Below are 11,686 nucleotides of genomic sequence, written 5' to 3' on the forward strand. Positions count from 1 at the left end.
AAGGAAGAGACGAAGCACACCAGGTTGGTGACCGTGTTTTGCGCAATGGGAAATTGGACGATGTGCTGTTCTCGACTGTCAGTACTTCTGCCAAACAATCCTACAGAGACAACCCCAACCTTGTTTTTTCCGAGATACTGGATCATCTGGCTGAGCACAATACGTGATTGCAAAAACAAAAAGGCTCACGAAAGTTGGCTTCCTGCCTGTCTCTCCAAGTTTGGCGACCACCTCTTCAATCGGCAGCAACGCACGATAGGCTACACTCCCAGACCATGTTGGTTTGGCCTCGTCGGGATTGTCAGCGTACATGACATTCCGAACCCTGCTCCATCTCAGTCAACACTATCAGAACACTTTTAGAAGGTGCGAACGTCGACTTGATTCCGTCCGCCCCGACAAGTACATCCGCCTCGAATGTCGTTCCATCGCGGAAATGCAGCCTCACACCACCCTCAGGAAGCTGATCATATGTGGTGAGATGCTTGCGAAGGCAGACGTTCTCTTTCGGTAACTTGGAAATAAGGAGGTTTAACAGATCGGCCCGATGTAGCTTGGCACTCTTCCCTGGAGATCGAAGCTGGAATACATCTTCGAATTCAGTACGATAGACGCAATGGATCGAGTTGGATAACATACGGCACAGAAGGGCATCAGCCCGTTTCTGCCGTCTCCGTAAGTCACCTCGAACCAAGGGATGGATGCATCCCGAAGGGAATCGCCGGCCAGTTCGTACACCTCGTCCGAGATGCGCATCTCTTTGTACACCTGGATGGCATTCCAAGCTAGGCGGCCTGTGAGAACACAAGTACTCCATCGTTTTGGATGGACTTGCCTATATCGATACCAGCACCGATTTCGGTAAATGCTGATGCGCCTTCGAACAAGTGCACTTCGCATCTCGCGAGCTGTACGAGATAGACGGCGAGAGAAAGCCCCACACTTCCACCACCTACCACGGCCACCCTCAGCTTAGGACGGTTGTCTACCATGAATGTGGTCAACGGGACGGCTCATCGTTCCCGGCAAACAGCTCGTTCAAATGGGAATCAAACACTCGCCGGAACTGCTGTCCTGCCAGCAAGGCGTTCACGAGGCCAGCAGCAGTTTTGATATGGAGAGCTGTGTGCACGGTAAATAATACCACAAGGGCCCTTTCCTGAAACACCGGAGGATCAAATACTATATATTTGCACACGAAGCACGTCCTTGCAACTTTTGGAAACCAGTCAGAATAGGAGACACATTACTTTATTCGGTCATAACGAATTCTTGGAGATTCTGCAGACTTTCTTCGAACATCCGAACAGCTCTGTTTTTCTGCTCGTCGATATCAATATTCCATATCCAGTCCATCATTGTCTCAAAAGCTTCTCCGATCTTGACTTCATCTTCGTCAGCATCCGAGACGCATTCGTAGAGTCGGCCGGCCTCGTAACTTGTCTCTTGCAGTCTCTGGGATCGGGGACGCCGAACAGCATCGTATGCCTTCAACGCCAGTGGAACTGTGGCCCTGGTGCATAGGGGGTGTGAGAGTAGGTGCCCAAGGACGTGGGCGTCTTCGATTCCCTGGGAAGCGCCATTACCTTGATGCGGCCTGCCTCTGAAGAGTCAATCCCGCAATCCTGAGAAGAACGGCTTTCTCACGTCGCTGCATGCGCTGCATCTCCCACAAGCGCGGTATTGCCAGATACATACGACGGAAGCGGGGGCAATTCAAATATTGCCCACTTGAGTGGCTTTGTGACATTCTTCAGCATGGTCTGCAGCGATGGACTGAAGTCTTTGAACTCCTCTAGCAGCTCAGTTGTTTCCCCTTCTTCCACTTGACGCAGCGCAATCAGACATGAAGTCAACCTTTCAAGAGTCTGCGTCTTACCCCAATTCATGCCCTTCCAGTCTGGATATCTCCCGTGGTCATAGTCGGTCACGAATGCACCTAGACTGACTGCTTTCCCTCGTGAAACTGGGTACTGGATTATGTGCTGGAACGCATTCATTCACGATCATCGGTGATGAGAAGAGTTCATCACTCACTCGAGCTCTCCCCATCCACTACAATTCTCAGCTGGATCAGTGACACGGTCCTCCGGGTTGATGTATACACTCACGAGGTTCGGTCTGCATGCTGAAAATTCGCCAATACTCGAAGCAACAATCTCAAGGGGAAGAAGACAACGATATACGACCCCGCCTGACCACACAGGCTCCACAGCCTTGGCCTTTCCCCCGTACATACATTGTCGCACGCTGGAGATCTCAGATACTGCTCCAAGTCTCCGGTAGCTGACAATACACACCGAGACTTTATTCCATCCGCTCCGATTAGTACATCCGCCTCGGCTGTTGTACCATCAGTAAAATCTAAGGTGACTACACCTCCCTCAGTTCGCTCGAAGTTCTCGAGGCGTTTTCCGAGCTGAATCATATTGCTCGGTATACTGGAAACCAGCAAGTCCAATGCATCGGCTCGGTGCAGCTTTGTATTGGCGACTGGGACGCTGCGCTACGAACGCCCGTAAGTGGTATTCCGTCACGGAAGGTACATAACAGACCTACTGTGTATATTGGATTCGTGTGATTCCGCCCGTCTCCGAACCACACATCGAACCAGACATTGCTACTATCACCCGACGCGGTGCGGGCCATGTCATATACCCTGCTTGCGAGTCCTAGTTCATTGTATGCTTTCATGCCATTGTGACCTGGAAAGCGCCTTTATTAGCCGCACCTGTCCAAGTATATGTGCATACTGATCTCGATACCGGCGCCGATCGTGCCAAAGGCCGGTGCCGCTTCGTAGACCACAGCATTGCATATCTCCAGTTGATGTAAATATAAAGCGAGCGAGAGGCCCACAGTGCCCCCTCCAACGATTGCAACCCTCAAAGAGCCTTTGTTTTCCACCATCGACCTCGGGGTATAACGGTACGGACCCATGGTTGACAATCACGCCAGCGAATACCAGTTGGCGCACAGTACAAAAATGGACAGCAACCGCGTCGGATAGAGCGTGAAATCTGAGAGGAGTCTTCCAGGGAAGGCTTATCTAACCAAACTCCGCTTTATTCACTTATTCATTGGTCCTCTTGACAACGCCCTCTGAGAAGCCCTCAGGTACATACCCATCACGTCAAGTGTCTAAGGATTCTGAAGCGATTCCTCCAGCATCTGTATCGCTTTGTCACGCTGACCCTCCACGTCGAACTTCCAGATCCAATCCATCCGACTGCTCAAAATTTCGACGAGCTTCTCTTCATGGTGTCCAACGGCGGAGACGCCTTCATAGAGTTGAACTGCTTCGTAAGAAGTGTTTTGCATACGCTGTGCACGTGGGCGCCGGATTTGGTCATATACTCGGAGGGCAAGCGGAACGGTTTCACGGGTCGTCTTTGGATGGCAGAGTAGGTTTGCTAAGACATGTGCGTCTTCTATTCCTTGTGAGGCGCCATTGCCCTGATGGGGTCTGCAAAGGACACTGGTAAATAGAACACGGACAAGCGATTTTGAGAGGCTCACGTTGATGCATGAGCGGCATCCCCGATCAACGCCACACGACCATTCACGAAGGTGGGGATATTTCCTAGTTCGAATATAGCCCATTTCACCGGCTTTTCAATATTCTGCCGGCATTCAGTTTATGAGTAGCTCATATCGACGAAACTGACAAACTTTGAGCATTTCCTTAACAGGCTCTATCCAATCCTTATAGTCTTCCAACATTTCACTCTGATCTCTGCATTCCTGGACTGAAGTATGAGGCAGTCAGGTCGGATCTTCGAAGAAATACAAGCGAGCTACTCCATTGTGGGGCATTCCACTCGGGATGTCTTCCATCCTCGAAGTCTGAGACAAAGGCAACGATATTGACTGTTTGCCCTTGCGAGACCGGAAACTGGACGATATGCTATCACATGTAATAAGATATCGTTCTATGACACATCTGGAGCGAATTACCCGGCTCTTGCCCAACCACTGTTTCTTTCGCGTTAATAAGGGAAAAGAGTGCAGGAGAATACGTACCAAAGTCGAGGTTCTCGCGGTATGATCCCCGAAATGAGGAATGACATTCTCTACCGGGATCAGGCCACGATATGCAATGGTTCCAGACCATTGAGGTTCGACGTTGACCGCGTCTTGCCCGTACATGACGCGACGAGTGCTTCGTATAAACCATCAACATATATATGAAAAGACGAAACACCAGCTTCTTACCCTGATTTGATACCGTCAGCGGCGACAAGCACGTCCGCTTCAAAGTCGGTGCCATCTTTAAAGAATAACTTCACGCCGCCTTCAGAAGGCTGGACATAATTGTCTAGGTGCTTGTTGAAGTAGACATTTTCTCTGGGCAGGCGTGACACGAGCAGATCGAGCAGATCAGCTCGACGCAGCGATGCTTGTCCACCGGCCGCGGGGGATCGAACCTATACAATGTGTTAGGCATGCACTAAACCCCACATAGCGACATCATACGGTGCAAATCGGGTTCAGGCCATTCCTACCATCGCCAAAAATCACATCAAACCAGCAGTCAGATTCGTGTCCGGCCAGATCGCGCGAGTGTTTTTTCACTTCAGACGCTATTCCCATCTCGTCGTAGATTCGCATAGCGTTGAAACCTGTTATAGGTTAGGTTGGGGAAGGGGAGAGAGCTTGACAGATGAGATACCCACCAATGCCAATTCCTGCTCCGATTTCTTTGAATGCTTGGGCAGATTCAAAGACGTGCAAGTCGCATTTTCCAAGTTGAGAAAGATAGACAGCAAAAGACAAGCCCACAATACCACCGCCAACAACGGCGACCTTGAGCTTAGTACCAGGTTCAGACATAGGAAGGTGCAGTATGAGGATGATAAGTCAATCAGCGTGTTGTGACCTTGTCACCTCAGGCTTGGCGCCGTTAAGTACTGTTTTCGTCATCCCCTCGCACAGCGAATAAGTGCTGAAAGGAAGATACTGATGAATCGTTGATAGAGGACATCTGACACTTCCCTTTGGGTGAAAGTTGACAATCGACGCGAGGGATGCGTGACGCGATGTTCACCTGCTCGGCGGATAAATGGTTCACCTAACTGTGCCAGCAAAAAAAAGTCTATTTCGAGGTTGCGCGATACAATCCCGGCAGGATGAAAAAGCGAACCGCTCAGTAAGAGGGCAGGCGATCTCTTTGTAATGTAACTATCTTCCTATGCTATTGTAATTGTGCTTTGCAAGCAACTTGAAGTCCAGGATCCACTTTGTTTCATCATCTTCGGTTCAATGCCCGTCCGCGCGCGCTTCCAGAGCTGCGATCAAACAGTCTCAGGGACAAATATGACAGATAGGTTATTGCCTAGCGTATCGATACAGCAATGGGGCAGACACATTACACTCCAGGGAGATTAGATAGAATATGCATGGGGCACCAGAGAGCGGTGTATGCGATGAACTTATGGCTACAGTAATGTTCAACTATGAGTGAACTTTATGAGAATCCGAGATTGGCAAAGACTTCGTCCAAAGACTTTAGAGAAACTGGCTTAACCAGGCTGCACATATAATCAGGTTACCTCTAACAAACGAGACAAACAAATACTCACTACCCATCTACACCTGCGTTAAAGGCCCGCCGCTTGTCTTCGGCGGTGGCTAGACCAGTCAATGCAAATATTGTACTGGCTTTCTCATGTCCCTCAGTTGATGATCTGCGTCGCTCAGATTCACTTTTTCGGATCTCAGCGGTTGTTTCTACGCCGTCTAGCCGTGGCATGCTCATATCGACGAGAAGAACGCTGCACAAGAGTGAGCCACATGACCATACAAATAGGAGAAGTCTACGCACTCGAAAAACCATGGGGGCTGCGCATTGAAGCGGTCAACGCCATCCTGTCCATCCACTGCTTCGAAATACTGATGGCCCTAAGTAATATTCAGATACCAGACAATGCGAGCTAATGCTGTGGACTCACTCGCTTTGATAGGTAACTCCCAAGGAGGCGTCGGTTGATAGGGTTGTCTTCAACCACTAGCACGCGAGCTTTTCGAGCGGCGGAGGAAGACGCCACAGCAGATCTCACCATGACTCCCCCGTTTCCTATCGAGACCATCGATTGTGGACTTCCAGGCGAATCTACAGTAGGTGACTCCTGTCTCAACTCTGGGGTAGTCGGCAGATACTTTTCCTCGTTGGAGAGGGAGGATTCAGGTCGTAATGGTGGTGGCATTGGTCGACCCTCGACTCGCAAGTCGCCGGAGTCGGTCCTGCTCCGCGTAAAAGACGGCCTTCCAGCCTGACCAGTCGCTCGTATCCTCAACGACGACATGCCACCCAGGACAGAAGCAAAATCACGTGCTTCGACCGGCAAACTGTCAACGCTTTGGATAAGGTTTTCGGATGTCGACCGCGGAACTTGACCACGTCTACGGACATCAAGGTCGTTGAGGCACAGTTTGAGCGCTTTTAGTAGCCGAGTCGGTCCTCCAGGCTTGAAGACTACGGCGATAAGACCACCCATGCGCTCGTAGGCGTCACACACGGCTGAAATTAGGGTAAGTCGCTAGACAACAACCGCACGGAGATCACATACCAGAAACTTTCTGATCACCTCGAATGGCGCTCAACATAATCACAGGACGAGAAACGTCTCTCTGGCGGATAAGCTCTCTGATGAAGACAAGGTCCTCGTTGACAATGAGGATATTGCCGAGGGTGTCAGGGTCCGTCTTGACGTCAAAGTCCCACCAATCCCGTAGGTACGTCTTGATCACATCACAGACCAAAGCCTGCCCTCGGTGCTCCTGATCGAACCCTATCAAGGAGACAGAAGCAGAGCCTAGGATGTCCAGCTCAGCGGCAGGATTGTCGACAGAACGAGAGTCGTCTGCCGGAAGGACTTCAGCATCGAACGAGACTTTGATCTCGGTGCCTTGACCCTCTACGCTCCATACGTCGACTTTTCCATTCACGCTCTCTGAGCGTACGATACTGTTAACGATGGCGAGCCCGAGGCCTGTGCCGGATTGCATAGGGTTCTCCTGGGAGAACGGATGGAAGAGTTGGTTCTGCAGGACGTGAGCCACCGAATGAAAGCGCACAAGGAAGATCGTACCTTCAAGAAATCCTTGCTGATTCCCTTACCAGTATCAGCCACAGTAAGCTCAACGCGGATCATGCCCGGCCCCGCAGGTTCCTGAGATTCCCTCAAGGACACCTGGACGAATCCGTCCGAGGTAAACTTGAGACTATTCCCAATAAGGTTCGTCAACACCCTGCGTATCCCGCCCCGTTCGATCAGCACGTTCCAGCCTTTCCTTCTCAAGCCGATATCGACGACCGTCTCCACTCGAGCCCATTTACGCTTCGTGATCGCCGCCTCGTTCGAGTCGTCCTCCGCGAGAGAGGAGGGAGCGTAGACACTACCAATTTCGCCCATGGCGCGCGCTTGTTGGCCGATAAAGCAGTTCTCAGCCGTCTCCTCGATAAGGGTAATAAGGTCCATATGTCCGTGCCGGATCGGTTGTTCGGGCTGCGCGTGCCCAGCTTTCGACCCACTCAGCTTTGTAAAGTCCAGGACGTGGTTGACCGTCTCGACAAGGCTGGTTGCGCACGCCTGGACAGTATGCAAGAACGAAGACTGCGTCCCGCTCAAGCGGGTATCGCCCAGTAGCTCCGCGGCAGCAAGGATCCCATGCAAGGGCGTGCGAAGTTCATGCGAGATGTTGGAGATAAAATGCGACTTTGCCTTGTCGGCGAGCTGCATGCGCCGCTTTAGCATCGAGCTGAGGATGATGACTCCTATTGCACGAAGATACTGCAGTTCATACCCTTCGAGGTAGTGTTTTGACACATCTGTAGTGTACGCAAGGAGGAGGACAAAACAGTTCTTGTCGATGCTCCAGACCGGCACGACTAGACTCTATCAGAGAACGACTCACACGAAATGACCAGAGGGCAACTCACTCATAGCATACTGGATATTCCCTGGTAACAAATGCCGAAAACAGAGTGGCACCAGACCCTCATATATCTTCCCATCAGGATACGACACCAAAAAGTCCGACAGCTTCCCATGTTCCGTCGCAGTAAGCGGCCTCCCGCGCTGTGAGGGGGGTGGGTCGATCGCACACTCCGCCGAGCCTAGGACTGGGAGAGGTGGGATAGGCCCAAACTCGTATTTCCTGTGCAGGAGAGGTGCGAGTCCGTTCGCCCCTGCGTGGGGTTGTGCCTGCCCGGGCGGGTTAGGGGAAGAGGAGGAAGCGGAGTTCGAGGTGCTTGTAGGGCCATACGGATCCCCGTGGTACAGGATAGTCGGCTTGCCAGTATCGTCCATGATTTCCATGAGCTCTAGATGGGAGATATCCAGTACAAGCGCGCCCTCGACGTCCAGCGTCCGCTTGACAAGTCTCGCCGCCCGTTCATATACCCTGTTCATCGAGTCCGGCTCGTTCGTGTCCATCTCAAGGCACTCCCGCGTAAAGTGCTCCATAGACGTCTGGATACGATCCCGGATCCGGAGCTGGATCTTGTCCCGCCAGAGCTCGAGTTCCCGCATGACGATAGCAGCGAACTCTTTGAGCGTGTGCCTCTGACGAGGGGTGAACTCGTTCCACGCGATATCGTCGATAACGCACAGGCTAACCAGCAGAGTGGTCGATTAGCGTCATCGTCATCTCAAGCCGAGTACACACCACCTACCTGCCGATATTGAACCCCTCATGCGTGCGTAACGGCGCCCCGGCATAGAACCTAATATTCGGGGAACCGATAACCAGCGGCTGCTTCAAGTTAGCAGACAGGCGGCACCTACAGCAAGGAAGGACTCACGTTTCCCTGAAACCTCCAGTCCCTCAGCGCGTCGAGTACGATCATCGGTTCGTCGCCCCTTTATCCCATCAGCCTTCGCGTGGGAAGAGAAGAGAACCGGCACCCACCTCTGGAGTATACAATGCGCGCAAAAGCTGACGTCTCTTGGTACGCTAGCGATGTCCACACCCGCTTCAAGTGCTCATAAGCGCTCATTCCCGCAGAAATCAACACAAACACTCACACTCGGTCTTGAACCACTGTTCCGCCGCGTCTACCAGAGAGATATACACCATCTTGGTCTTGAACACGAGCTTTGCAAGATGGGCAATCCTGTCAAAGTTGACGTCCCTAGCCGTGTGCATGACGTTAAACCTATACAGAGCCTTACGGCGCTCTTCCTCGTCTGGCGGGTGAGGGGGAACGAAGAACCCCAGAGCGGTAAACTCGCGTTCTTCTTTGGTGCGTTTGTCGGGCCCCGGAAGGCCGGAGAAGGAGGAAAGAGAGAGGGAGGAGAATGTTGCCGGGATCTGGGAGGAAGGACGGTCGGTGCTGATTTCTGGGTCTGTGGCTCTTCTTGCTAGTGTCCCTCCACTTCCGCTGGCCACACCGCCCTCTCCACTCGTGCTTCCCTCCCCAGCAAGCGCAGCACTTCCAGAAATAGCACCACCGCTCCCAACCTTCTCCCCCACACTTCCCTGCCCCGTCCAACCCCCACCCCCCTCATCAAACGGGAACCCCGGGCTCCCCGAGCTGCCCGATCCCGACCCCGACCCCGAGCCAGAGCCAGATCGAGAGGGAGAGGGAGAGATAGCGTTCCTCAGCCTCGAGCCCGGCCCGTGAGGGGGTAAGAGCTGAGGCGAGAGCCCGTGCGCATGCGTAGGGAGCCTCAGGTCGGAAAAGTAGTCTCCCCCAGGGTCGGTACGGGACTGTACAGGTGCAGAAGCGGGCGGTACGGGCGGGGCTCTGCGCCCGAGGCGGAAATAACCCTGTGCTTGTGCTTGTGCTGGTGCTTGGGCTTGTGGTGTGGGCGCTTGTTGTGCTTGTGCGAGAGCAGGACTAGCCGGTCCCGCCGTTCTCACAGGAGGTGAATTCGGGGAAAGCGTCCCCCCAGTCCCAGTCCCAGTCCCAGCAGGCTCCTCAGCTTCAGGAGTGACCAATGGGCTCCCGAGTATAGTGTCCAACTGCGTTCCTCCCCCTCCCACGCTCCTTTCCCCTCCCACTTCAGCCCCAGGTCCGGGAGGATGATACCCCCAACCTCTGCGTTCTCCCTCCACATCCTGCGTCCCCTCCCAAAAACTGCCTTTCTGCGCCACCCGTTTCACTCCTACTCCCACCACTGCGCCGCCTACCGACCCGCTCAACCCCTGCCTCCCCACACCAGGGACAAGCTGATCATGCGTCCCCGGGATGGAGACTGTGAACCCCCTCAAGGGGTCCATGAGCTCGTGTTCCGGACTAGGGAGCGAGAGGGGGGCTACGTCCACTCGAGACCCTGCCCAGCGGATCGTTGCTGTCGCTGTGGCGGCTTCTAGCGAGGGGGAGGGGAGGGGGGAGCGCTGGTCGGGGAGAGGGAGAGGGATGGTGCGAGGGAGGAAACGGGGTGAGGGGGCGGAGGAGGGCTCGGACCCTGCGCGAGGGGAGAAGGGGGGTGGGGGGACTGGGGTGGTCGTTGGTGGGGAGGAGAGGTCGGGGGCGGGGGCTCCGCGTCGTTGTGCTAGGGACTGGGGCTGGAGATGGATACCAGGAACGGGAGGGAGCGGTTTTTCCGTTCCCGTCGTCCCAAGCAGAGAGGCAGAACGCGGTTCCTCCCCAGCCGAAGTCGGGCCAGTGCTCGTACTCTCCTGCCCTGAGCTCGAGCTCCCACTCCCAAGCTCGACCTTGCCCATTCCTGGGAGCTCATACCCCTGCGGACCGGAGGATATGCTCCTCCTCAACACCTGCGTCGTACTCCTCGTCAGCGTGTTCGGGACGGACGTCGCTCCAGGGAGGAAGGGGGGTGGGGAGCCGACCAAGGCGGACAGAGGCTGGTTAGGCGTGCGGATGGGGTCCCAGCGACCGAGGGCGTATGCCTGGACAAAGGAGCGCCAGTCTGTGCCTGCGCGTGGGCTTGAAGAGGGCATGGTCGCTGGTGCGGCGCGCGGGGTCTGAGTGGGGTCTTGGTCATCTTCTTGCTGTGTGAGGAGGGGCCAGGTCTGACATGCAGTAGATGTTGGGTAGGCGTAGGCTGCTGCTGCCCCTGGCGTAGGTGGATGTGGAGGGATATGCACCGGTTCACCTAGTTCGTCCTTTGCCGCTGGAGCAATGGAAGGAGCAGGCTCAGCAGGGAGGAAAACGGCGTGGGAATAATGTGAATGTGAGTCTGTGGGAGCGGTGCTTGGTCTGTGTTTCCTGCTATTGTGAGACTTTGGAGGACCACGCACGTGCACTCTGGGGGCGGGGGAAGGGAGGGGAGGAGAGGGTGAGGCAGGGGAACAGGCACCTGGTGAAGGAGAGGTCATGGTAACGCCCTTTGGAGTAGAGGGCGTAGGAGTGCAAGTAGTGAGGGGTCATATACCGAGCAACAGAAGAATGATGGGGGCGCACCCCTAGGGTCTGGCGAATTTCCTTTACAGAGGCGGGGCAAGGCAGAAAAGAGAAGAAGAGCGAGAGAGGCAAACGCGAAGAGAGAGAGGGGTCGAAAAGCGAAAGAGGCTTCAGGCACAAGCTCACCTACCCTGAGTTTTCGGCATGTCTAGCCATTCAATCATGCAACATAACAACGTAAGCTCGTACTATACTAACATTATACAACTCCATCGGGGGATTATCGGTCTTCCCATCCCCTTTCTCCCCTTTCTCCCCTTTCTCCCCTTTCTCCCCTTTCTCCCCTTTCTCCCCTTTCTCCCCTTTCTCCCCTTT

General features: G+C 54.0%; 1 protein-coding gene across 1 annotated transcript in view; it reads right to left on the bottom strand.

Annotated features, from left to right (window-relative positions):
• DACRYDRAFT_20436 (6-phosphofructokinase) overlaps nt 1-11,686 on the bottom strand; it is a 77,833-nt gene that overhangs the window by 23,594 nt on the left and 42,553 nt on the right. Inside the window, exons 6-8 of the mRNA XM_040771933.1 lie at nt 7,177-7,186; nt 6,941-6,945; nt 675-919 (exon numbers count right to left, since the gene is read on the bottom strand). The gene's annotated coding sequence lies outside the window, so the exon portion shown is untranslated. The remainder of the gene's footprint in view (nt 1-674; nt 920-6,940; nt 6,946-7,176; nt 7,187-11,686) is intronic.

This window comes from Dacryopinax primogenitus (genome assembly GCF_000292625.1).
Source record: "Dacryopinax primogenitus strain DJM-731 SS1 chromosome Unknown DACRYscaffold_3, whole genome shotgun sequence".
Lineage (NCBI taxonomy): Eukaryota > Fungi > Basidiomycota > Dacrymycetes > Dacrymycetales > Dacrymycetaceae > Dacryopinax > Dacryopinax primogenitus.